Raw genomic sequence first — 26,225 nt, forward strand, 5'->3', positions numbered from 1 at the left:
AATATTACAAAGAAAATATTATGACCGATACATATGAATTTCACGTGATGGCAATACAAACAACCTGTGTGTGTTTGTAGGGGACAAACAGTGCTCCCAATGGCCCCCAGGTGCTGCGCTGGGTGCCTGCAACTGCTGAATATACTTTTGACAAATCTCTCACTGCCCTTCATTCTTTGTAATGATAAATTTAACCTAATTTTAGTCCTCAGCTTGTTTAAGGTAGAGCTCATTGTGCCATATAATACATATAATCTTGGATACAATCAGATGTCACCTAAAGTTTAGGCTGTAGATTGGAAAGCTCTGGTCTCCAGATTTCAGTTTACACTGAAATTTCAGTTTTATGCTCAAATTTCAGTTTTCACTTACAGTGAAAATCTTCACTATGATGATCCTGTGATTTTTGCTATGAGTTTGTTTTCTTTTTACCTCAATTCTCCTCACAGGTAATCAAGGTAATCAATTTAGCTTGTTAGTAATCTTTCTGGTTAACCAGCAGAGGAAGTAGCCAGTTCATTATATATGCAGTTTAAGAAGTTATGGTGTTCACTGGGTGATGTGGGAGAGATGAGACGTTGTGGTGCGCTTACAAGCATATTTGGGAATAAACTGAAAGTCTGGTCATTTGTGCACAGGAAAAAAAGAAAACACAAATTTAGATATTAGTTGTGGATAAAAAACTAAGTGTATTGATTTCCCAGCATTTTCAGTTATTCAGATAAATTTTTTTTCAAACTTTGTTTGCTGCAGGCTTTAAGTATAACTGCTTAATAATTGAGCGTTCAGTTTTCTTTGTACTGGCAGGCACTTGATGTGTAAGGGGGTGCATAAGAACTGTTGGTATAAATATTGCCAGTCAATTTGCTGTTTTAATATTTGCACCAGTAAGCAGAGTTCCTCAAGTTTCTGCCGGTTTCTAATTGCAAAGGGGTGAGAGGATGATTTAAGTTGCCTGCCTTACAAATTTGGGGAAATAGCATGAAAATATTTTAACAGTGCTCATTTCATCCTGCTCAATAGTCATTTACAGAACTTTATAGAGGATGACAATATTAGCCAACAGCCAAGACAACGGTCTGAGAAAAACCTTTTTTACTTTAGACAAAGAGAGGGAAAGAGCATTGTGTAGGGGAGGAAAATTTCAGGGCAGTAGCTCTGCTGAGGGCTTGTTAAATCTTTCATTTGGGCCATTCACCTGCTGCTTATAAGCAATGAAAATGGTAGACAGCAGATGTGAAGGCTAGGAGGGGCTATAATGACATGAAAAACAAGTTGGGTGACTGTACAGAATCGAGAGAAGGATTGAGACCTACTCTTTTGTATTTGAAGAAAAATCCCACACATGTTGTTAAGATCAGAAACACTTTTAAAACTTTCTTTCAAGATTAACCAGGTAAAAATATGAAAAATATAAATGAATAAATAAACATATCCCATTTTAAATTAAAAAAAAGTAATCTTGAACATGAAAATTCTTGAGGTCTTTATAACTCTCATTAGCATTGACCAAGGCTGGAATATGACCCTCTGACTAAGTGAGATTTAGAATATATATAATTTCCCTAAAGTAGATGATGAAAAATATCTGCGTATTTTGACCACTGGGATGTAGGCTTTTTCAATATTTCATCACCCCCAGATCATATACCTTGCTCATGTCGTCTCCCATAGAAATGTGTTTTAATTTAAATCAGACAATAAAAGAGTTTGAAATCTGGTAAATTTGGAACAAAGGAAAAGGCTTTGTGCTCTGCTGCCTATAGTGTAACCATTATGGTTGTAGTAATGTGCTGTGAGAAGCCATTGGCATGCTAAAAATACTCTACTTTAACAATAATCCATGCATAAAAGAGCTTGAAAGGAGATATGGCATATACCTAACGAATTCTGGACCTTTTCCACGCTTACCATTTATAGGGTTTGAAAATTGCCAACCCTTCTTACTATGTTACTATGTTTTAACTTTAAGAAACAAATAACCACAACCCCCCTAAATGAATTTAGCAATAGTAGCGGGAAATTGAATACTGTAGATGCTAAATGGTCTGGGTTGGTGTTTTGTTTTGTTTTTTTTTTCCCAAGAAAAAAGAAATACGTCAGATTTATATATATTCAAAACAGATGCATGATTGTAAATACAGGGTAGTTGTAATATTCCGAGCACATATTTAGGGACTTCCTCCCTTTTCCAAATCTCACTCAAGTGGAACATACACTCATTTCTGTAACAAAAATTCTTTCTACTCTATTGGCAAAATGAATAGCATCAACTCAAAATATTTAAAAATTTAGTCACATCCACATCTTGCAGCCTATAAGGAGCTTTCACGCTTTTGGGCTCGCTTTAGATCTTTAATACCCTTTCCTTTTGTGTCAAGGAGCTCACGAGGCGTAAAGAAGCACTGATAAACCCACTTAGATCCCTTCCTGGGCCGTCACCTCTCCCTGCCAAGCGGCTTTAGGTGGTAACTGATCTGTGACAGCCTGCCAGTCAAACAGAGCATTTCTGAAAGCTGACACAAAAGACTGAGCGCCGGAGAAAGGATAGGAAAATAAGAAAAGAAACCAAACTGTATCAACGCCTCTTCCCCCCCACCCCGACACTCCCCCCCCCCTCAGTCAGGTTCATGGCAGGGGCAGCTCGCAGCCCGAGCGATAGCGATCAGCAGCCCTGCCAGGCTGGGGGCTGCCCGGCCTGCGGCTGATAATAGCGGCCAAAGGGAGAGTGACAGTCGGTCCGAGGGGGACACAGGGCTGCTGTCAGCGCCGCTGCTTCCCGTGGGACCGAGGGGGTGGGGAGGGAGAGCCGGAGGAGAGCCAGGAGAGGAGGGTGGAAAGGGGACCGCCTGGCGACACCCTCTGGCTTCCCTCCCCGAGGGGCGCCTGGACCCGCTCCCGCCCGCCGTCTGTCCCGGCCGTGCAGGCTGACAGACCTCCTCTGCCATCAATCACCCCGTGACGCCGGAAAGGTGGCCGGCACCCTTCAGCCAGGGCCTTCTGCTCTGACCTCTTCATTAGAGGCGGGCGGTAACCGGTAACCGTAAGGAGGATCCTTGGAAAAGATGCCTTCCAAAAGTTCACTGCTCCCGAGAGCTTTTGTACGTCTACCTGCCCACGGCTCGCGGCAATGGAGGTGGAAAAAAAAGGCACCAGACAAAATGCCACCCTGTGATGGACACCTTGAAGTTTTATCGCTCGTTTTATTGGGGAGAAAATAACATATTTTTGCAGATGTGTGTCGGCGGCTTTGCTGAAACTTGCTTGGAATGTTTCTGCCAGCTCTGTTACAAGAATCATAGAGTCATAGAACCACAGAATCATAGAACCACAGAATCATAGAATCATAGAATAGTTTGAGGTGGAAGGGACCTCGAAGAACTTCAGGAACCCTCAGCCCCTGCAGCTGGAGTGGTTCCCTCGAGCGTTCCTTACTCCTCGTCTCTCGGACTGGGGGGGGGCAGTTGGTTGCAGCAGAAAAGTCGCAGCCTCTAGGGTTTGGAGATTTGTTCATAGATGACCTTCAAAACCAAGCAAAACTGCGTGCTGCTTGCCTTGAATTAGCTCACACAATCTGAACGTGCTGGTTTGATCACAGGGGCTGCCTGTGTAGCCGAGAGGGTGGCTACTTTCACCACCGTGCCACCACCGTGCAAGTTAGAGAGCTGCTGTTTTGATTTGCATTGCCTCCACATCATCCATTACACTGGAAAGGAGGAGCAGGCGCTTTGGGACCTGGGGTCTTCTGCACTTTTTCACATTTCTGGAATGTTTCTTCCTATATTTGTGCAAGGTGGAGGTGTTAGTGGAGGAGGAAATGAACTTGAAACTGGAAGCTTTATACCCTCTGATATTTCCTTTATTCCCAGTAGTGAAATACCTGGCTCAAAATCTTAATACCATTTTGCTTGAAATATAAGAAGTGGCCTTACACTAACCATCAATTTAGTATCCAGTTTATTATCCAGTTTAGTAAATTTGTTAGTGTGAATCATCTACTAGCAAGGAGAAATATGCACTATTTTTTCTAGTTGAAAATCCTTCAACTCGAACTAGATTCTGCAAACATACACCGAGACTGGATTCAACAAAACTTTATTTTTTAAATCCAGAGTAATTTCTCCTGGTCTGTCATGAATGAAGAATTATTCCACATTCAAGAGGAATTCCATTCATAAAGAAGGAAAAACGCTCTCGGCACACTAAGCCTTGTTTTATGCTGATGTCTTTTTGCAATGAGGGGTACACCAAAGTTTTCCCCTGTAGCTCTGGCAGGTGAAAGCACAGGAAGCATTCAACAGCCCATGCAGTGAGTGGAAGGGTGTGTGTGGAAAACTACCCTCAATTCTTCTCCTGTCCTGAACTCCTCCTCCACTGATGATCTGACCAATCTTCAGCCAGTCCCTTTGTAAATTTGTGTTGTTAACTGATGAGTGGATCTGGTTGAGAATACATTTTCGAGTTACAATATGGAACATTTTTGATTTCTCTTGTCTCAAGGGATAAAAGAATACTTATTTACTGATGGAGATCTGATCTGATTACTTATGAAAACCTGCAGCCCCATTTTAGATTTTTTTTACAAACTTCGGAAAATCTCCTTCCTTTTTTTCTCTGACTCAAGCATTGCTCTTTTCCTCCTACCTTAAAACCAGTGAGAAATGAAGAGTACTGGACAAAAGAATGAGAATGGACAACGTAAAGAAAAAGCATTACACTTGAAAAAGCAAAGCAGGGAAGCGAAAGAAAAGATCAACATTTTTTTCAAGAAATTTTCTGGTTTTGAATAAGGGCTGCTTTTCAATTTAGAATTATGCTTTCTTCTATAAAATAATTCTGGATGTTAAGTGTTGTGTGCTAAAGTTGCCAAAAGCTTTAATTTGCATAAATTTATAAATTAAAAAAAAATGAATTGTGTTGAAATTTGGCATGAAAGTTCATATTCAAAAAATTTTCTAAATTAATTATTTTTAATTATTATTTAAGTTGTAAATCTTAGAATGACATGGATTCTTTATTGTTTATCATTTTGAAATCCAACTTAAGTATGCTTTTGTATTTCTGAAATAACCAGATTAGTTGTCTGCATTTGTAGGAGTTACTAATGAGGGATATTTTAAACAGACGGGAACAATAAGCTTTTCTGTTAGCAGACAAGGAAAAAAAAATATTGTTTTATCAAAAGAGATAGTGAATATTGTATATAAACTGTCCATGTGATTGAAGAACAGAGTAAAAGAAGGATTCAGGTTAAATGCAGTCCTGTTTTGATGACATCAAACTTTAATGGTGTCAGATTAAATACTGTATGATGAAGGAGGGCTGAGTATTAATTACTTGAGTCTGTCACTGCTATAGAGGTGTAAATGGAAATGTTTGAAAATATGTAATTGATCGTTGTAAGATTCTACCTCAAATTTTGATTTGCAACATTTGGCATTGGTATACTTGATGTCAGATGGTTTGCACTTTGTTGCTTTATGGCAGTCATCTCAGACTGGATTAAAGTCATTGTGTGGGAGGAGGAGTACTTCCAAGTGGTAAATCTTCCCACCTATCTTAGACTTAAATTTTCAAATAGACTAAATTGCCCTTTTGGGTAGGCTTAATATTTTCCATTACAGAAAAAAGAACCTAGACAACTATGGCAAGATTCAGCTCACTATCACAGACATTTACAATTAGGATTCCTAAATCCTGTTAGAGTTAGGTTTCTAATGATGCTGTTGACATATGTGCTAGGTGTTAGGCTGTCATTAAGTCAGTGGATGTATAGTCACCAGGGCCTAGAAAGCCACTGAGCTTGCCATAATGCAGATATTGTACTTGGTAATGAATTATTTTCTAAACATGTCTATCTAAGGGGACCTAATTCAGGTGCCTTCTTATAGGGTCTAGCGGTATCTGAGATACTGAGGAATGGCCCATTCAGGAAGCAGGTCTCCTGCACATCTTGTGTCGTTTTTGTGGACCTGTCAGGTACATCTTGGATCTCTCAAGACATGTCAAATGGCATTAGTTACCAATACGTGGTCATCTGAACCAAGTCATGTAGTTCAGGGGCTATTCAGTGTGTCTGTAGACACCTTTGTGTAAATATGTCATTGTAAATGTCTTGACCTCTCTCTGAGTTAATTGTCAAACCTTTAGATAGCCAAAATCAGAAAAGAGAAATCCCACTAAGCAAAGGCAAACAGATGAGAAATAAATATAATGTATTATAATATAAAATATAGTGTTCTCCAACTCAGAATCTACCAGCCAGGTAGCTGTGAAAAGAGATGTGATCTCAGAAACACAGGGCCCATTCCCACCCTGTCCACAATTATTTTGAGGGCAGTCACTGATAAATAATGCAACCTGTTCTTTTTCTGCCTGTGCCAGAAGATACAGACTCTGTTGTGTGGGGGTAGATGCCCAAGGATCCAGGAGCAAAATTGTGCGGAGAGAGGTAGACCAACTGGAAGAGTGTAAGTGATAGGACCTCACCTTGTAGTTGCTGTGCAGCAAGTCTTGGGCTCAGGAAAAGTGCCTCAGGAATTACAGAATGAAGAGGCTTCTTGTAAGGGTAGTAGAAGTGCCCCATTCAAATCTTCTCCAGCTAGTTATTTTTAATCTTTCAATTCCCATGTTCAGTGAAAAGCATTAACAGATAATTTTCCATCCCTTACCACACCTTCAAGGAGTAAATAATCTGTTCCAGTGACTGGCACGCTGGCTAGGAGACCCTCTACTAAACATCTCTTTTCCTTTTGAAATTTCCTTTACAAAAACTTTAATGTAAATTTATATTAATCATGCAACTTGTCAAAAATTACCTCTTCCAGTGTATGCTGCTTCATGCATTGCTTCAAGAATCTAAATGCCAAATAAATATGTAAATAAATATCTTCACCCAGGTTCTGTAAATTCTTGGTGACTACAGTGAAGGTTTTCACAACTAATCTATGTGCAAATTTCAACACTTCTTTGTTGTTATGGTACCAAGATTATCTACTTTAATATGAGAATTATAGTATTTGCAGAGTATCACAGTTTAAATATATATATAGATAGGTATATTGAGGTAGGGACAAGTTTATCACATAAAGTATAATCTAATTTTGAGGTCTAGTTTTATAATATTGTACAGTTTAGTTTTAAGGTCTTGGAAGAAAGCCTGAAAAATCGAAAAATGGGTACTCTGTATTCAATTTGTTAATAGAATGCAAGTCAGTTTGCAAAACCAATTGTACTTTGTGATGGGTTGAAGAGTGATCACTTTATATAAGTCTACAAGTGCTTTCTATTATAAGTGCCTCCATATGATTAGTATTCATGCTTGGGGTAATGCCCTCCTTGGTCCTTAGCATTCATAGTTTACCCTCTGTTGGGTTTTTTTCCAATGGTATCATCTGGAAGGTGAAAAATAGTTGTATTCCATTTTGTATATTTTATCAGATCTGAGTGGAAAGAAATACTTGAATAAAAAAGGAGAATGTGATTTTATTTTGAAGGAAGTGTCCTACAGGCAGGGCAACTTCTTTTAGAACAAATCAAATAGCCTACACATATTGTTAAGGAACAGTATGACACTCTTCTTACTGCTGACACCTGATGAAGTCCTCCATGGTTGAATTACCTTAATCGTTTGTCATATACTCCTGTTGTCATACATTCATAACTGTGTGAAGCCCTTGGTTTTTCAGCTGAAAATGTAACTATAAATGGATGCTCTTTGCACCCAAAGAATTTATTTGGAAAGCTTCAGTGAAATCCTTTCAGAATTTTTGAATTACGGGACTGTGCAAAACATACTTTGTTTCCATTGTGTTTAATAGGCAGTTAAAATAAACCAAGCCCAACAGAAAATAGGCACTTTTTTTTTTGAGAAAACTACATCAAATGCAACTGATAGCTGCTGTTTTTCACTTGGATGACTATTTTGCTTGTTCAGGGCTGTTCCTTCTGCTCTCAGTATACAGAAACATTTTAAAACCAAAGCAGTAAATGATTTATTCTTTCTTTTTTTAGTTCAAGTTTTTTTATACTTTAAAAAACGTTTTACCATGTTTTAAAACTTTCGGACATTAGGCAGGTTAGTTTCTAAAACATATTAAGAGGTTGAGGTGAATTCTAAAGGAAAATTTATTAAGTTATTAGTAGAGATTTTTCTGATATTATTTACCTTTTCCTCTTCCTGGCCTGAGGCTTCTGGAAAGGCTGAAGGCAGCTGATTTCAGATACCTGCTATGTGCATAAAAGAAATTTTAAGTACCTGATTAAACATTTTAAAGCAGAAAAATAGTCTTCAACACTACGGAAGTTGAAATGTAATCTATAGGTTAAGACTTCTAGATTTTTGTCATGTCGTGAACATGACATAGCAAGCAGACTTCCAGCTCTTCAAGGAGTTAGTCAGTATGAACCCCTGGGAAATGATCATCAGGGATGAGGGAGCAGAACAGAGCTGCCAAATATTTAAGGATCTTTTTCACAGGGCACAAGAGCACTTGGACCCCTTATGTAGGAAACTGGGCAGGGAAGGGAAGAGACCAGCCTGGCTGAGCCAAGACCTGCTGGTCAATCTGAAGGCTGAGAGGCAACTACACAGGCAGAGCAAGCAGGGAACCTGGGAAGAGTATAGGGACACTGCCTGGTTGTGTAGGGATGGGGTCAGGAAGGCCAAGGCACAGCTGGAGCTGAACTTGACAACGAAATCAGAGAATAATAAGAAGGGCTTCTACAGGTACGTCAGCCAGAAAAGCGAGGTTAAAGAAAGCATACTCCCACTGATGAATGAAAATGGTGACCTCATATGAACAGATGACAAGAAGACTGAGGTATTCAACAACGTTTTTGTCTCAGTCTTCACTGACAACCGCTCCCTTCACTCCTCTTGGGTCAATGGGCAACAAGATAGGGACCAAGGGTTAAAGCCCCTCCCACTGTAGGGGAAGATCAGGTTCATTACCACCTGAGGAACCTGAACATATGTAAGTCTATGGGACCTGATGAAATGCATCCCAGAGTCCTGAGGGAGTTGGCTGATGTGGTTGCCAAGCCACTTTCCCTGATATTTGAAAAGCCATGGCAGTCAGGGGAAGTCTGTGGTGACTGGAAGAAGACCAACACTGTGCCTATTTTTAAAAAGGGTAGAAATGGTGACCCTAGGAACTACTAACCTGCCAGCCTCACCTCTGTGCCTGGCAAGATCATGTTACAGATCCTCCTAGAAGCTATGCTAAAACACATGGAGGACAGGGAGGTGATTAAAAGCAGCCAGCATGGCTTCACCAAGGGCAAGTCCTGCCTGACCAACCTAGTGGCTTTCGGTGATGGGGTGACCACACCAATGGACACGGGAAAAGCAATGGATGCAATCTATCTGGACTTCTGTAACACCTTTGACATGGTCCCCTACCAGCATTCCTCTCTCTAAATCAGAGAGAGATGGATTTGATGGGTGCACTGTTGGATGGATAAGGAATTGGTTGGATGGTTGCAATCAGAGTAGTGGTCAACAGTTTGATGTCCAGATGGAGATCCATGACAAGTGGTGTCCCTCAGGGATTTGTACTGGGACTGGTGCTGTTTAATATTTTCATCAATGATATAGACAGTGAAATTGAGTTGCACCCTCAGCAAGTTTGCAGATGACACCAAGCTGAGTGGGGCAGTTGTCACAACAGAAGGACAGGATGTCATCCAGAGGGACCTGGACAGGCTGGAGAACTGGGTCTGTGTGAATCTCATGATTTTCAACAAGGCCAAGTGCAAGGTCCTACACCTGGGTCAGGACAATCATCAATTTCAATACAGGATGGAGGATGATGTGATTGAGAGCAGCCCTGGGGAGAAGGACTTTGGCGTGCTGATTGATGAGAAGCTTGATATGAGCCGGCAATGCACACTCTTAGCCCAGAAGGCAAACCATATCCTGGGCTGCATCCAAAGAAGCATGGTCAGCAGGTCAAGGGGAAGGGGAAAGATTTAGATTAGAAATTAGGAAGAAATTTTACATGATGAGAGTGGTGAGGCACTGGCTCAAGTTGCCCAGGGAAGTTGTAGATGTCCCCTCTCTGGAAGTGTTCAAAGCCAGGTTGGATGAGTCCTTGAGCAGCCTGATGTAGTGGTAGGTGTCCCTGCCCATGTCAAGGGGGTTGGTACTAGATGATCTTTAAGGTCCCTTCAAACCCAAACCATTCTATGATTCTATGATTCTATGATTCTATGATTTGAGGTTTTGACTCAAAAATAATAGGAGGCATCTGGGTGATACACAAAATAGTTGTAATGACATGAACTATTATTCTGTTTTGTTTGGATAACCTTGTCTTACAGAGCACTGCCAAAAAAGCAGCTTCAGGAAAGATGTGAATGCGTTTCTTTCCCATACAGTTCATTTTGATAGGTAAGTGTCAAAATTAAACTCTATACTAAGATAAAATATTTTTTCCTGAAATGAATTATATGCAATATATACATTTAAATATCATTTAAGAGTGCAGTTAAAACCATAAAGAACTTAGGCATTGGAAAATATTTGTGTGTTGGTAATGTCTCTTTCTGTCTCTATCTACATTTAATATTGGATGTGTCAATAGTTTCCCTTTTGAAGACATGTCTACTGTCCCTCTTTCCAAAGCAGTTTGCTTTCAAGCTTCACACAATGCAGATAGGGGAAAAAAGGTGAAATCTAGTAGAAATAATTAAGATGCATGTGAAATCTGTAATTTTGTGTCCAACACTTGTGGCTTGGTCCTCAAGTTTTGCCACAAATTTGTCCAAAAAATACCAAAACCAGGTATTTCAGGTTTCATTATTTAGAAGATTCTGGAGAGGGTTAATGTCCTTCTCTATTTTCAAGAAAAGAGAATACATACTTTAAAATGCATCTTCTGCTGGCTGGTGTCAATCTCCACCACAAGGGGCTAAATTAATTTTATAAACCTGAGAACATTCTGATAGATACCTATAAGCACTTTTGTTTGACAGTGAGCCTGGCACAGTTTGAGGTAGGTATTTACTAATATTTTGTGTGACATTTTATAAGGGTCATAGTCTCCACTAAATTTACAGTAGGTCACACATCCATTAGGTCTTTGTCCTGGTTTCAACTGTGATGGAGCTAATTTTCTTCCTAGTAGCTGGCATAGTGCTGTGTTTTGGATTTAGTATGAGCGTAATGTTATTAACATATGTTGGTTCTAGTAGTTGCCTGGTAATATTTACACCTAGCTGGGAGAAAATTAATTTTCTTTACAGCAGCTGCTATTTTTTTAGATTTAGTGTAAGAAGAATGTGGAAAATTCACTGATGTTTATAGGTGTTGCTGGGAGATCAAGGACTTTTTCAGCTTCCCGTATTTTGCAAGTGCAGGTGTGCAAAAGAAGCTGTGAAGGCACGTAGCTAGGACTTTTGATTTAAACTGGCCAGAAAAAACATTTCATACCAGAAATGTCATGCTCAGTGTAAAGTGAGAAGTTTGCCAGGGGCAGCCTATGCTCTTGGCAGCCTGGCTCTCAGTGCCCTTTTGCTCTCAGTGTCTGGTTTCGGAGTGCTCCGAGTTCAGTAAAATAGCTTAGGAGTGGTTTTAAAGCCTGAGGGAAACATTTACAGTCGCCTAGTCTAATCAGTCCCTTCCACCTCTTTGTTTCTTGTGGACCAGTTAGTTGTCCCCAGCATTATTAAGGTGTATGCAAAGTCATGTTGATGTAGCAATCCAACACCTAATTAGAAGTGATACTTTCTGAAGTGAAGCTAAGACCACATCTAATCTGAAATATCACTGTCTGCCTCATATGTCTCACACAGTCCTATATCTTTGTCAATAAGGAAAAGAAAAGTTGAGTTTCTATGAACAGTAGATTTTCTGTGATCCCTTACAAGCCTTGTGGGATACAGGGTTTCTTGTATGGCCAGGAAAGTTGTTGACTGGACTGCTATGCAAAACTAAGAGATTTCACAAGTTGGCTGGTGCTAGGAGCTTTAATAGAAGGACAATTTGCATGGAAGCAGCAACACAAGACCTCTTTTGCTTGGGGAACTTTTTTTCAGGTATACTTATGTTGTAATTTTTAAAATTTAGACTTAATTTTATTTTCCTTCTCTGTCAATATTGTTTTAGAATTCAACGTACTTTGTGTTTGGCTTAAGAACAAATATAGTTATTTGCAAACTTAACATCAGCTAGATTAAAAATAGATATACTTATTTACAAATTGAAACTCAGTTGAATCGAAGTTTTGGTTGAGCATATATCGCATCTTTGTTGTGGCTTAAACATTGTATTTTGTTTTTAATCTTCAGTATTAAAAAGTATTTGGAAATACAATTTATATCCTGCAAATCAGATTGAAATCTGAGGCTGTCCAGAAATTCACTGGGTTTAGGAAAAAAATAATGAATACTTGGAAAGCAAGATTGAAGGATAGGGTTAAAAGAAGCAAATGCTCATCTCTAATGTTTTCAGCAATTCCTCATGCCAGAAAAAACCTAGCATGGGAGAAATAACAGCTAGGCTGACATGTGAATTGGAAAGGCTAGATTGCTATGTTGTGGGTGGGTCCTTCAGATTTCTGAAGTTATAATGTTTTTATTTAAAGACTAAATTGGATTTCTAGGCATGTATGGTATACAGCAATTTAAAATTATTGGAGTTCTTCATATTGTTAAGAGTGCTTCAGTTTGAAAGAGTGAAGCTTTCCTGCAAATGCCAAGTAAAAATTGCTCTGCAAGTCCAGAATCTTTGATCACCTCTGAATTGAAATGCTTAAGAAAGATGCTGTAGTGTTCTAATAATTTTACAGCTCTCTCTGATTCATATGCCTAGAACCCCAATCATTTCTAAATTGAAGAGCTGTCATTATTTTCAAGTTTTACATGCGGTTTAAAGTGATTTAAGATTATTCTGCAGCTTTTCACTTTTTATTTTGTAAAAAATAAAACTTATTTTTTTTCTTTCTTAAAGATTAGCTCTGCAAGCTGGGAGATATTATGTTTAAAATAGAAATTGAACCAAATTCTCTCCAAATAGCAATGATGGTGGCTGGGAGGAAAAAAAAATCACTGCCTCAAAAGCTGAGAAAATACAAAGTAAGAGGCTGTCAGTGATCCTTGCTGGGAAAAGTGTGAAGAACAAGAAACATATTGTCACTGTTCAGATGCGGTCAAGGTGAAGTGGGGAGACTGAATGAAAGTTACAACAATGTGACAAAAGAGAGACACAGATCCATTTAGTCTTGGAAGGAAGAGAGCAGGAGGCACAGAAGGCTAGTTCACGTGTTGCTTCTAAGCTGATTTTTGCTGTCATTTTATCATACAATTTCAGAGGGAAATGATGTATGCCCTTTTGCATCTTCTGACTTTGTCTTTTAAGAATAACAGTTAGTTTCTTTCTCACTAGTGACCTTGTTCTTTTTTAACACATGGCAGTAGTATATTGTTTATAATTCACATAGCTTACTAAAGAAAACTCTCATCCCTATTGCTTGTTAGCAGTAAAGCTTTCTCTTATGTTTCTTTCCAAACCCATGGACTGAATGGTCTTTGTTCCTAGGGGCTCATGGTTTAAGAATAAATGAAAGCAAGAAAGAAGCATACTGGGGAAGAGAGCTCACCACCCAGTCAGGAATACCTACAACTGCACCCTAAATTGCCACAAATTGCATACAAAAGTCACCCTGTTTGCACTTCTCACCTCTAAATCCTGCTTGGAAAGCTAGAAATGTTCCATATAGGGCCTCCCCAAGGGAAAGGGGAGAAAATAAGCCTAAAAGTATTACCGTTATCATCTAGATAGAGTTACACTGACATATAAAAAGAGAAAGGGATTGGGGAACCCACCTGCCATTACAGAGATACATCAGCAGGAAGGCAGAAATTGGTGTGGAGAGAGGATGAGGAAAGAGCAGAGCAGAGCAAAGAAGTTTTAAATTTTTCACAAGTGTGTTACTAAGGAGATTTCCAAATAAGTGTTGAAATAGGAAACAGGGCATAGCCCATGATAACTTTGGCTCTTTCAATCATCTTAGAGAAACAAAATGTAAAACTAGGTCTGCGTTTTTTGTTATATTACCTCTTAAAAACTATCGGGCACTTCAGGAGAACTTCTGATGAATACAGCTGCTGTGTTTTTGGACACTGGTTTACAACTCTTTGTTCCTGATGCTATTGTAGTAAGGCTGGTGAGCCTTTTCTGCTGTATGCATTATCCATAGAGCATATGTTTATGTCTGTATAGTGAAGCATTTATTCCGTCTCAGAAGATGAGTTTGCGCTAGTGCAGTGGATTAACGCCTAAAAGGACAGAGATGGATTCCCTTCTGACCACTCTGCAGCCTGAGATGTAGTTTCCAGCAGAGGAGCAGGGTGATTTTGTAGCATTGTGAAGCCAATATAATCAGTTCAAACATATCTTACCAACATGAAAATTGAGTGCAGAAAAGCTGCTGTTATTTAGAAGATTATGTTCTCCATTATTTCCAGTGAATCATTAATCTTAAATATACTTATAAACAAACCCCACAAATCTACAAATGTAATCTGGATATCTGTTAAGAATAATCAGGCTCAAAAAACTCCTCCTGGACTTTTTTTGGCAGGTACTTGAGCCTATAGGGAGAACGATTTGCTTCTTTGCTGCACTACAAAGAAATATTTAATGAGTTTGGTAGTTCCCTTGTTCCTCTTTACTCAAGGTTCCCCATCATTTGTCCAAGTTTTCTTTCTTTATCTGTACTCCTCATATCTATAGCTTTATTATCCACTGTTTCTGAAATTTCCCCTCAGCCCATGTTCTTTTTCACTTTCCTGTTCCTAGCCTTTCTGCTGTTCTTCTGTTTCTTCTGAAGACTTTCCATTTCTTGCCTAGTGCAAGTCCTTCACAACCATTGTTAATCTTTTTGTAGTGGCTCACTTCTCTCCGAAATCTGTAGCAGTTACAGAAGTTTCTGTAGGCACTTCTAAATGAAAAGTTGGCAGAGTGAATCTGCCTTGGGTTCACATGTAGAGTAATTGCATTCTAGTTTATGTTTACTTGAGATTTTGAGAGATTTTGGTGGACAGTCTCTCTGTTTGATTGTCTAAGCAATGCTCAGACTATAGGGTTTCCAAATACTATTCATTTAATTTTCAAATTTGCATCATCAGTGGTCTCAGTCAGCAATTACTATTTCATTAATATCCAAACAAGAATAATTTTCCAAATTATACAATACTTAATCAGAAATTATATTTTCTTGTGTGCAGTGGTCTGATGGAGGATATAAAATACCTAAGAGAATAAAGACTTTTGGTTGGTTGATTTGAGGATTAATACTTCTAGCAAGTTTCAACTTACATAGGTATAAAAAAATCAGTAAGGTAAGTGGTTTTTCTAAGGGTATATCTTACTGTTATATAGCTTGGTGCTACATAACACCAAAAATTTTGATTGATATTTTGGACTGATTTTTTTAAGGTAATACTTATTGGTATCATTCCAGTGTCTCCTGAATTTTGACACACAGTGTTCCAAATGGTGGAACAAGTAGATTGATCCATTAATGCACTGGTGCCTTAGGACCAATGCAAATTGTTTTATTTGGTCCTTCAGCTGTTGCTCCTAAGAATTTGTGAAAGACAGGTGGACTAGACCATGTTGGTTTAGAATGTTTCCTCCAGTGTGCACCCCTTCGACTTCAAAAGCCATATACTATTGATCATTACTGTTGTGTTTAGTACTCAACAGACTAAAATTTCCTGTTTACTGGTATTATACACAAGTACAAAACCTATATATGTTATGAGAGGAACACTTGATCCTGGCTTGTTCTCTATAGTTGTTTCAGATATATTTATAAAGAGAGGTCTTCCTATGGGATCTATATATCACACATTACCTTTTAGCTATGCTGTATTTTAAAGCAATGTTAACATGTTAAAATAAAAGTCTGTGTGTTCTTCATAGTGTGCATGACTATCCTTGTGTTCTGTACAGAACAATCCATATACCACCCATTCTGAAAGTGGTTATTAAATATGCTGGCTCAGTTTACTGAATAATACACTTCTATAACGAGGGACTACTTGTAACATCAATGTGTAGGGAGACATTAGCTCTTTTTCCCTATAGCCTCTGACCTGAAAGCTTTGCTTTTTGTCTCTGGATAAAAGGACGATATTCTTTTCAAAGTAGTCTAGCTAGAGTGTGGATTTTTTTATGGCTGCAGAAGAAGAGTATGTGAAAGTAATCTACAATTTTTCATCTTTGTTCAGAGTATTGTTTCTTGTTGGACATTATGCCTTTTGAGAGTGAAAACTCTTGCTTTCAAGTGCTAGTGATTGGGATGTGCTTTCTAAATCCTGAGTACTTCTTTTTTCTCTACCCTGTAAGTCTGAAGAAAGGTGACTGAACATTTCTATTTTTAAAAGAAATAAAGAGAAATAAGTTATGTAAGAGGAAGAAAATAAAATTTAAGAAATAATTCATACTCAAAATAATGGGTAAGATCCAAAGACTGTTAACTGTACAGAAGGTTTGTAAGGGAGCCAACATCTGCCAAATCAAAACTATATTTTATCTTGCAGATATTTCCACCTATTTAAAAAAAATAAAATCACATAGCAAGTAATCTTTCACAAGTATTTTTGGACTTTTAAATCCATGGATTTGATCATTTTGCTTCTGACTTTGTCTGCAATTTTAGGATTATTGACCTTTTGACTTTTATATTCTTAACTTGAAATATCTCAAGGAGGACTTGGTCTTCAAACGCAGATGATACACATCGTCAGAAAATTTGGCTGATATATGATCTGCACAGTTACTTTTGAGTATCTGATCCCTTGTTCCCAAGCAATCACAGGCAACAGAATGCTGACTAAACCAAACATAAATAGAGAAAACAGAAAAAGGAAGGTTGAGCACAAATGGGCATGTCATGTCATGTCATGTCATGTCATGTCATGTCATGTCATATCATGTATGTTGGCATTCTGCTGGTTTCTAATGAAATTTCAAGCCTAAATGTTCAATTAACTTTCAAATAATTTATTAAATTCCTAGGCACTGGGTATTACAAATATTAATCGTTCCCATACTTGTACAATCTGGACTACAGGGTTTCTAATAACATATAAAAACATCTTTTTTTACCTGAAAATGTTTGTTGCAAGGACTCTTTCCTTAAAATCCTACAGAGAAATGGAAGAAGGGACTCAGTTCTTTTTCTTTACTTATTTATACTAAGTCTATTTTAAAGGTGGGTTTGGGGTTTTTTAGGCTGTTTCTGGTGTCTAATATAGGGTATTGTTTTTCGGCATTCCACAATGATACTGAACTCATAGTGGTGTTAAGTCAATGATTAAGTCAATGAAAATTCACTGATTTCTTGTGTGGGCTAGGTGGGCCTTCTTGTAGGTGTGAACAGATCTTGTGAGGTGGGTGTTCTAAAATTTAGCCTGGGCTTAACTGCTTTTCCACACACCTGCTAAAAATTGCTAAGCCAGAGGAAAGGTGTTACAGTCCAACTATGATGTAACGACTCAATTATAAAGAAAATAAAGCTACTCAATTTTCTCTGTGATATTTCACATGAATAAATAAATTTCAAACTCTCGTGCTGAAAACAAGCTGAATCACTCAGGGTTTTTTGCGTTTTTAAGATTTTTTTTATAAAGGTACATAATTTCATTAGATTTATGGAAGTGCAGGCAATCATGTATTTTCAAGCATAAATATATTTATCAAAAACATTACAGAACTGCATCAATATAAGAATTATAAAAAGTTTCCTATTTTTTAATACATTGTTTTTCTTCATTTTTGAACTAAACAGAGAAAACTTTTTCTTGTAGAGTTAATTTTCTTAATAGGGTGTGCATGTGTGACCGTAAATCATACATATTTTATCCCTGTATTAGACATTGTAGCAAGTATGTCCCTAATATACTTCATAGGAATCTTGTAAGCAGAAAGTAAGATGGAGAAGGAGAGAACAGGGTTTGTGGGCTAATTCTTTTTCTTTCAGATTGTAATAATTAAGAATTTAGAATTTTCAAAATGTAAATGTAAACAAATTATGTATTGCAATTGTCTAGATAGTTAAGACAAAAAAAGAATTTTTTAGCTTACATTCAACTAATATGCCAACTTATGGTTACTTACGTTTTATTCCTGTTTGCTACAGGTGAAATGGGTGAATAGCAGATGAATATCAGACAGCTCATTATAGAGACAAGCATGCTGCATACCCAAAGTAGGATGACAGAACAAGTCATGGTATGTATTGTAATTTCAAGTGCTACAACATATCTTCAAGCTGTCTGAGGTAAAATGCTTACTAAGCACTGCATTGGGGTTGTCAGGTTGCTTCATGGGGTAGTAATTGAATTGAGGCGGTTCTACTGTTCATTTTGTGGAACTAAGCCAGAATTATCTATATGCTAAAATTGTTCTACTGTAGATTCCTGGTTGTAGCAGGAGCACTTTTTTTTTTTTTTTTTTTTTTCATATCAATTCTCTTTCATGGAAAATATCCTACTTCTCACTGTTTTTTCCTGACCTCCATAGACTCTGAGGGAGAAGAACTGTTTTGTCACTGGACTAGTTTAAGTCTGCTGGGCAGTGGTCATCAAAGACAGTATCTCATTTAAGACTGCAGACACTTGGACTGCTTTCCAGTTGTGACTCATGGAAATAAAGGACTGAAAGTCATTGTGAGCGAAGGTGGGGTTAAAGTTTCCTGCCTGATCTACAGTGTTCTCAGCCTTGATATAATTTAGAATAGCTAGCAGCCCACTCAGCTGTGGTTGCCCATTGCCTCAAAATAAAGCTCAGTGCATACGAGAAGGCAATGTAATAAATGAAGGGGAAGCTTCTTCTGATTGTTCTTCTGGAGACTCGAAACCTTATTAAAACATGGGAGCTGCCATGCTGGGTCAGATCATGGAACCCAGCAGCTCAGCAGTCTGTCTCTGGCAATGGTCTGGTATGCTGTTCTGAAAATCTGTGCTAGACCAGAGTGTACCTGGCTCTGAAATAGTGCTGTTGGTGGAGAGTCCTAGCACTTCCAGCATCTTCTTATCCAGAAATTCTCTTACTCGGGTTCTTCCTGAGACAGGGTGATGAGCACTGTGGATAGTGTTGCTGATATAGATACACAATGGACTTAAAAAGCTGCATGATTATGTTCTCATTTTCTTCTCTGTTTATTTCCTAGTGAATTGAACCTTCCTGAAATTTTTAAGTTGCAAAAAAATTGAATGAGATAGGCAACACAATTTTTGCTAGTTCAGTGTCAAAAGTATATGCCACCAGTCTAACCGCAAATTTGATTCCAAAGATATTTTTGAAGATCAATTAGGAAAGGTGAGGATGATGTATAAAGGAAACTTGTCTTATAGGATAAGTTTCCTGTGATGCACAAAGGAGTTTATTTTGTAATTCAATGTCCCTTAGAAATGTGTTTGTTTTGAGTTTAGTTGATCTTGATCTAGTCAGCCAATAAGAACTGAAAGGATGGGGGAGAAATAGTGTACACATGCAAGCCAGTTTTTGAGTGTACAGTGTGGAGGAACTGTTAACGGGTTATATGGTAGTGGAAGAAAACTCTTGCAAAAGTTATCTGCGATTGTTCTTTTTTTTTATGTAATGGTGGTGAATATGAATGCATGATGAGAAATGCTGAAAACCACTCTTGTAGAATTCAGAACTTAAGAGAAGATTCCAAGGAAGAAACAGTTTCTTAAAATAATGTGCTAACAGTTTCTTGAAATAATGTGTCAAAATGTTTGTTCCTTTCCAAACTAAAGGAAAAAAAAAAAGGTATGGAAGTACTTAAATCGGTGTTCAATAAATAGATACATTAACCAGAAAACTGCTGTATAGGAAAGAAGTTGCAAAGAGTGACTTTTCTATGTGGTCTCTCTGCTCATCAGGGTCTACCCACAGGCAGCAGAGAAAGAGAGAGATGGGTGGATTCCAGTGGGGTAATTCAGAATAAGAATTTCAATGGACTTGGCTCTCACCTTGAAGCATAATTTGTCATCAAAGGATATTGTAACAGGAGACAGTGCAACGGTTTCATTAACAAGATTTCTTATACCATTCTCTGATTATGAAAAGGCCATTTATTGTTGGAATCTGCAGTTTGTCATTTTTTTAAATATATGTATGAATCTGGCTCAAACATCACAAATATTAGTTTTGGAAGATAACATTTTCCTTATTAATTCATAATTTCCCTCTGATTGTTGAATTTTGAAGTACATTATCTCCCTGCTTATATGTCATTTTTTTACCTCTGGCAAATCATGCTCACATATACATGCTCACATTCTTGGATTTTACTGCTGTTTTTCCTGTTCACATTGCTATATTTGCTTCCTTCACTTTGATCTATTAAACTCAAAGGAAACAGTTTTCACTTAGACTCATCTTTATGCTTGTTTGATTTTTAAATAGTAGATTGTAATTGTATTAGTGATGTTACACTGAAGTCCCTATTCTTGCAAAGGGTAATTCGTTTTACTCACTTTGCACAATGTGAACAATCCCACTGGAGTTTAAGAGTTACACATACGGGCATAAACCTTTGTGCACTAATTGCATTTACGGGGCTCATTTTTGGTGTCACAAAGCCCCACTTTAAAGACTGTTGCTCAGATCTGAAAATGCATTTTTCACCTGGAGAAGAGAATTTTAATTTGGACTAAATTAAGCACATATCTTGAGGGGCACATCTTGACCAGCAGTATTTAATGATTATGTTTTATACTCCTAAACCAGAAATATGTTTATTTTAGTACTAATGTTTTCTTGATTACAGTTCATAGCACAAAGCATGAAGCGGTTAAAGCAATTTATTTGATTTTTCCCCCACATTCTTCTGCTCTGGGAAAAGCATCTAGAATAACAGGCTGTAATTAGCTTTCATCCAAACTGTATATAAAATTTTAGTCTGTAGACTCATTGTGCCTATGTCAGCCTGAAGATTAAAGGCTTCTTAACTACGTAGTGACACAGCAGGCTGAACAAGCTGTGAAGGAGTTGGTTTGGTTTGTTGCATAATAACAGGTCTGTAGATCAGTCTGGATTTCTGTGTCCAACCCAGACAAAGAGAAGTCTACTTCACTGTATCCATCGGTTTTAGCAGGTCATCATATACCACTGGGGTCCACAATGCAGCTGACATAGTTTCTGCAGTGCTGGAAACGTATTATTCATCAAGATGTTAGATGCATACACTCCAATAAAGTTAATGTTTAGCTGTCTCTGCTTTTGGCAACATGCTACAGTTTACTAATTAATTTGGTTGCTGTTTGCACATTTTTTTTTCTACAGCTGTGGATACAGTCAATGAATTTCAGGTGTTCTGCAGTCAAGAAGACAGCTATGTATAATGTACTCTGAAGTTATATTGGATTATCCTTCAAGCTTTGTTATTGGCACATAAAGGAAAATATTCTAATGCATTTAAAAATAGAGAGCTTATAAGCCTTGAACTGTATTATTTTCCACTCAAGAAATTCTAAGCACAGCCAAGGAAAAGTGAATTGACCTCAGATAACAATTTTACCTTCTCTACTTGGGACAGTTAAAACTTTATTCAGCTCTAGCCAAGTGTCATCCTGGCTTTCTATCACCCAGTATCCAGGATGAGTCTTCAGTTACCATTTATCACTGTTTCTTTCTGTTATTTATTCCTTCTGGCAAATCTACTATTTACATCTGATTTATAATAATTAATTTCTATTTCTAACCAGTCTGTGAGTTCCACTTGTTGCTTTTTTCTTCACTTGGAAATAAAACTAGGTCAATTCTATTTTGGTTTGGTACCGTCTAAATCAGTTAGATTGTGCACACATTACTGCTTTAACCTAGAAGATGATTGATTATCTGGAGATGTCAACATGCCCTCAGACCTTCAGACTGAACAAAGAAATGTTCCCAGCAAGCTTGCCTTCTCAGTTAGTATGAGACAGTACTAAATTGGAAGTTTAGTTAATAATATTTGATAGTTAGGTTTGATACTTGTTTTCTCTGAAAAGAGGGGGAGGAGAAGAAACAGAATTATAATTCATGTTCTTTATTTGTGCCTAAGTCACTGGAAAGAAGAAAGGATAAGAAGATACAGTGGGTACCATATTTTTGATAATTTCATCCTTCTACATTAATTTTTCAAATATTGATGGGTTTGGGTAATATTTCAAAGAACAAAATTTGTACAAATATAATCAATTGAAGTAATGGAGGTAGGGCCTAAGTGGTTAAATCAGCTTTGAAAAATATTTTGAGGAACAACAGGGGTTATAGTGTGATCGGTGTCATGGTAGCAGATCCTTTGTTTATATCACAAACTTGACTGAGCTTCATAAGAATGAAAGTATCTTTTTGTGTCTTTTAAACCAAAAGGGTAGCAAGACTCACTAACAATAGTACTCTCGAGTTGTAATACCCTCTCTGAAGTATTGCCAGTGTGAGGCTGTGTGGCTCATTTACCTTCCCTGTGCCTGTGATGTCATTTGCCTAATAAGGATGAACTAGAATGATGATTAGAAATACTATAAGCGCCGTTGCACTTTAAAATTTCTTTAAATGAAATCAGAGATTATTTTGTCCTAATAGATAATTTGCAGATAGAAATCAATTAGTTTGATAATGTCACTCTTCTCCAAATGGAATAATATTGGACCAGTTAGATGTCTTGTTATAATTGCACTCTCTATGTATGGTTCTTTGACTCTTATCTCTCCCTCAGTCTGTGAATTTAAAGCCATCAGGAAGTTGTCACATTGGTATAAGTATTCTTCAGTGATAAGAACAGTAATTGTTGTAGGGAAGACTTCTTAATCTTGGGTCACTCAAATCCCTTTTAAAGGCAGCAGGTGCTCTCCTGAAGAAGCATTAACGAGAAGAGATTATGAAGTAACCTGTTGTTCTTTATATACCAGTATCTCATGACAAAGCTTATCATCAGCTAGTATGTTCAGAAGCCATCCAGTTCAGGAAAAAAATCAAATATGATTTAGGCAGGAACTATTGTTTTTGGTACTAAGAAGTGGATTCATTTTAAAGTCTGAATACCAGGATCAGTTACAGAGAAATTTATATAAGATAATTATATGAGTCAATTATAAAAGCGAGGAAAAAAACTAGAAGAGGCAAAAAAAACCCTGGAACCCCAGATATTCATAGTGTAATCAGAAAGAATTCTGCTTCCTCAGAAATCAAAATCTGAAACTGCATCTTGCCAGATTTCGGTTGTGTTACAACTTTCTTTTCCATTCTACCCCTCATCTTCTTCCCAGCTGTGGCAATATGTTGAAAGTGAGTTAGTTATTCATATTGTCAGACTCTAGCACCGCTAACAGTATGACTTCATACATGTGTGCATTTACAGTGTGAACTCGCAAAGCTGAACATCCTTAGGGTCTAACAGAGCTCACCCAAGGATGATAACAGTGGAGTAAAACTGTCTGTTATTTTCAGCTCTCAACATTTTATGGATTTCTGGATACAAATATCAATTAAATTTTGTTAAAATAAGACTTTTTAATCTAATCTTTTCCATTCCAGTCAAGATCATGACACAAAATTATTTGAATAAAGCACATCTATGGCAGTCTTTGAGAGGTCAAGAATTAAGAACAGGATAAATCACTGCATTCAGATGATATAGCTCACTTTCAACAGCAATTCAAGAAAAGATTTTTCGAAGGTATTTAGATACAGACATGTACCTAGCAGTTTCTAAAAGCACACTAATCTTAGTGAGTGTTACTGACTTAGCCCTTCTTCACTTTACTTTGAAAAAAAACAACTAGGTGCCTATCTCTGCCTCTAAGTTCCTAAACACTTTGATAACCCAAATCCCCTTGACTTTTAGTAAGGCTCTTCATCCTGAATTCTAGATCCTCAGAAGTTTTTAAATTCTAACTCATAAATTAAAATGTGAGTTAAAGGTCCAGATACTTTTGAAAAGCTGAACCTTCATGCTCAAGTCAGTTCTGAAAATGAGTGTTAGGCTCCTAGTCCCGTCATGTACTTGTGAAATATTTTCCTGTCACCTCTGAGAAAGTGTTCTAGAGGAATTCGCTTTTTTAACCACTTGCTTTGTCCTGAAGGTTGTATAATAATCTTCTGTAATATTTATTATAGACAATGTTAAGGGTTTTTTTCAAAAAAAAATGTAAGAAATTTATGTTTAAATGAAAAAGGGTAAATATAACAAAAGTATATATTTATGCTTTCAGTAGGAAAATGTGGGTTTTAATGGAATTTAAGTAAATGGAATTTTTATGGTGAAAAAAGTCACAGTAAAAGCAGTGATTGTTTTTCACAGTTCATTTGTCTCCCTTGCCCTGCAGATCTTGTACAGAAGGAAAATGAGATCCCTGGTGAAGCCTACAATGTCATTGACTCTGAAGAAGGACTCGGAGACCCATTGGTGTTCAATGACCCTTATTGGCCTGCACAAAAGAAACTGGTATGATCTACTAAAAGAGACATATGGTTCTTTAGAAATATTAAGAAACACTGTTTTCTTCATGGGTAAACATTGTAGTCATGCATTTCTAAACACTGCCTGGTTTTAGATGACTACTTTTAAAATGACAGTTGAAATCTGGTGAGGAATTGCATTCATTTTTCATTAGTACTTGACCATCAGCAGTGGTATTTTACCAATACAATAAACACGCAATTTTAATGTTAATATTCTGCAGTATCATATTGAGCTAAACAAAATGCAACAGATAAGAGAGATAAACGATACGATGAAGAACAGCTAGAGGTTTTTTTTATAGGGCATGGGCACATTATATAGAGGGTAATTATGTGCAATTATCCCAGAATTATAAGTAAACATTGAAATATTATAATATTTCTGTATTCATTCCTTAATTAAATTAAATATACAATGTGAGAATAATGCAGATGGGAAGGGAAGGGAAGGGAAGGGAAGGGAAGGGAAGGGAAGGGAAGGGAAGGGAAGGGAAGGGAAGGGAAGGGAAGGGAAGGGAAGGGAAGGGAAGGGAAGGGAAGGGAAGGGAAGGGAAGGGAAGGGAAGGAAAGGAGAGAAGGGAAAGGGAGGGGAGGGGAGAGAGAAGAGAAGAGAAGAGAAGAGAAGAGAAGAGAAGAGAAGAGAAGAGAAGAGAAGAGAAGAGAAGAGAAGAGAAGAGAAGAGAAGAGAAGAGAAGGGGAAAAACATTTTTTTTCCCCCACAATGAAGAAAACAGCAGTGGAGATTCAGTTAGGAAAATACAGGAAACGAATAGGAAAAATAATCTGTAGTGATATAATGGAATGAACTATACGGGACCAGAACCTATTATATGAGTAGACTTCGGCTGCAGACAGTGCTAAAGTGCTAATATATCTAAACCACTCAGTAGATAGTTCCTGTATAGACAAGTTCTGACAGGCAATGTTGTACTTTGTGCTCCTCTCTCTAATGTGTCCCCAGAAGGAGAGGAGGTATATGTCAGACACTTCACTGACTAGTGAACTAGTGACTAATTTATCTTTTCACAAGTATTTGTAGAAACAGTATAATTGGTTCTGCTAACTTATAATTTTTTCTTACCTTAGCTTAATTCACAGAACTTCTTACGAGAGATGAAATTGAATTTTGCCATTTTTTGAAAAGTTTCAAGAGAACTAACAGTTTATGTTAACCAAGTTTCCTTTTGAAAAATCAATTCAGCAACTTGAGGTAATGTACTTGTCTTATGGGAGTATTATTATGAAAGAAAAATGATGTAGATATGTAAGAAATTAAACTAACTGCCTGTACAGAGATATCAAAAAGCACAGTATTCTGAAGTGCTTGTTGCAAGATCCTACCACTATACAGTCATCAGAAATACAAATATTGAAAACTATTTTTTTCTAATACAATCCCAGTGATTTAGAAAAAAAAATACATGCAGACTGGTACCTTCCACATATCATATGTCATAGCCTTTATGTTGCTGGGTAGAATCCTTTAACAGAAGTGCATGGTCCAGCTCAGATTTTGAAATACTGTAGTGGGAGGAATGGAAAAGATACATCTGTCGCTCTCACTGTGACTGCAGTTGGGAGAAAAAAGTCTAGTGGGAAATGTAAGAAATTCTGACTTCTCTATAATGAGGCTGATGAAATGCAAGGCAAGGACAGTGCCCTGTAAAGGAGCCAAGTCATTTATTCTTTATGGCAAGGCAAAAGAAAAGCAAGAAAAATTGTGATTCAGAGTCCCAATAAGTCCTTTTTTACCCTA

The sequence above is a fragment of the Cuculus canorus genome, chromosome 3, assembly GCF_017976375.1.
Source record: "Cuculus canorus isolate bCucCan1 chromosome 3, bCucCan1.pri, whole genome shotgun sequence".
Classification (NCBI taxonomy): domain Eukaryota; kingdom Metazoa; phylum Chordata; class Aves; order Cuculiformes; family Cuculidae; genus Cuculus; species Cuculus canorus.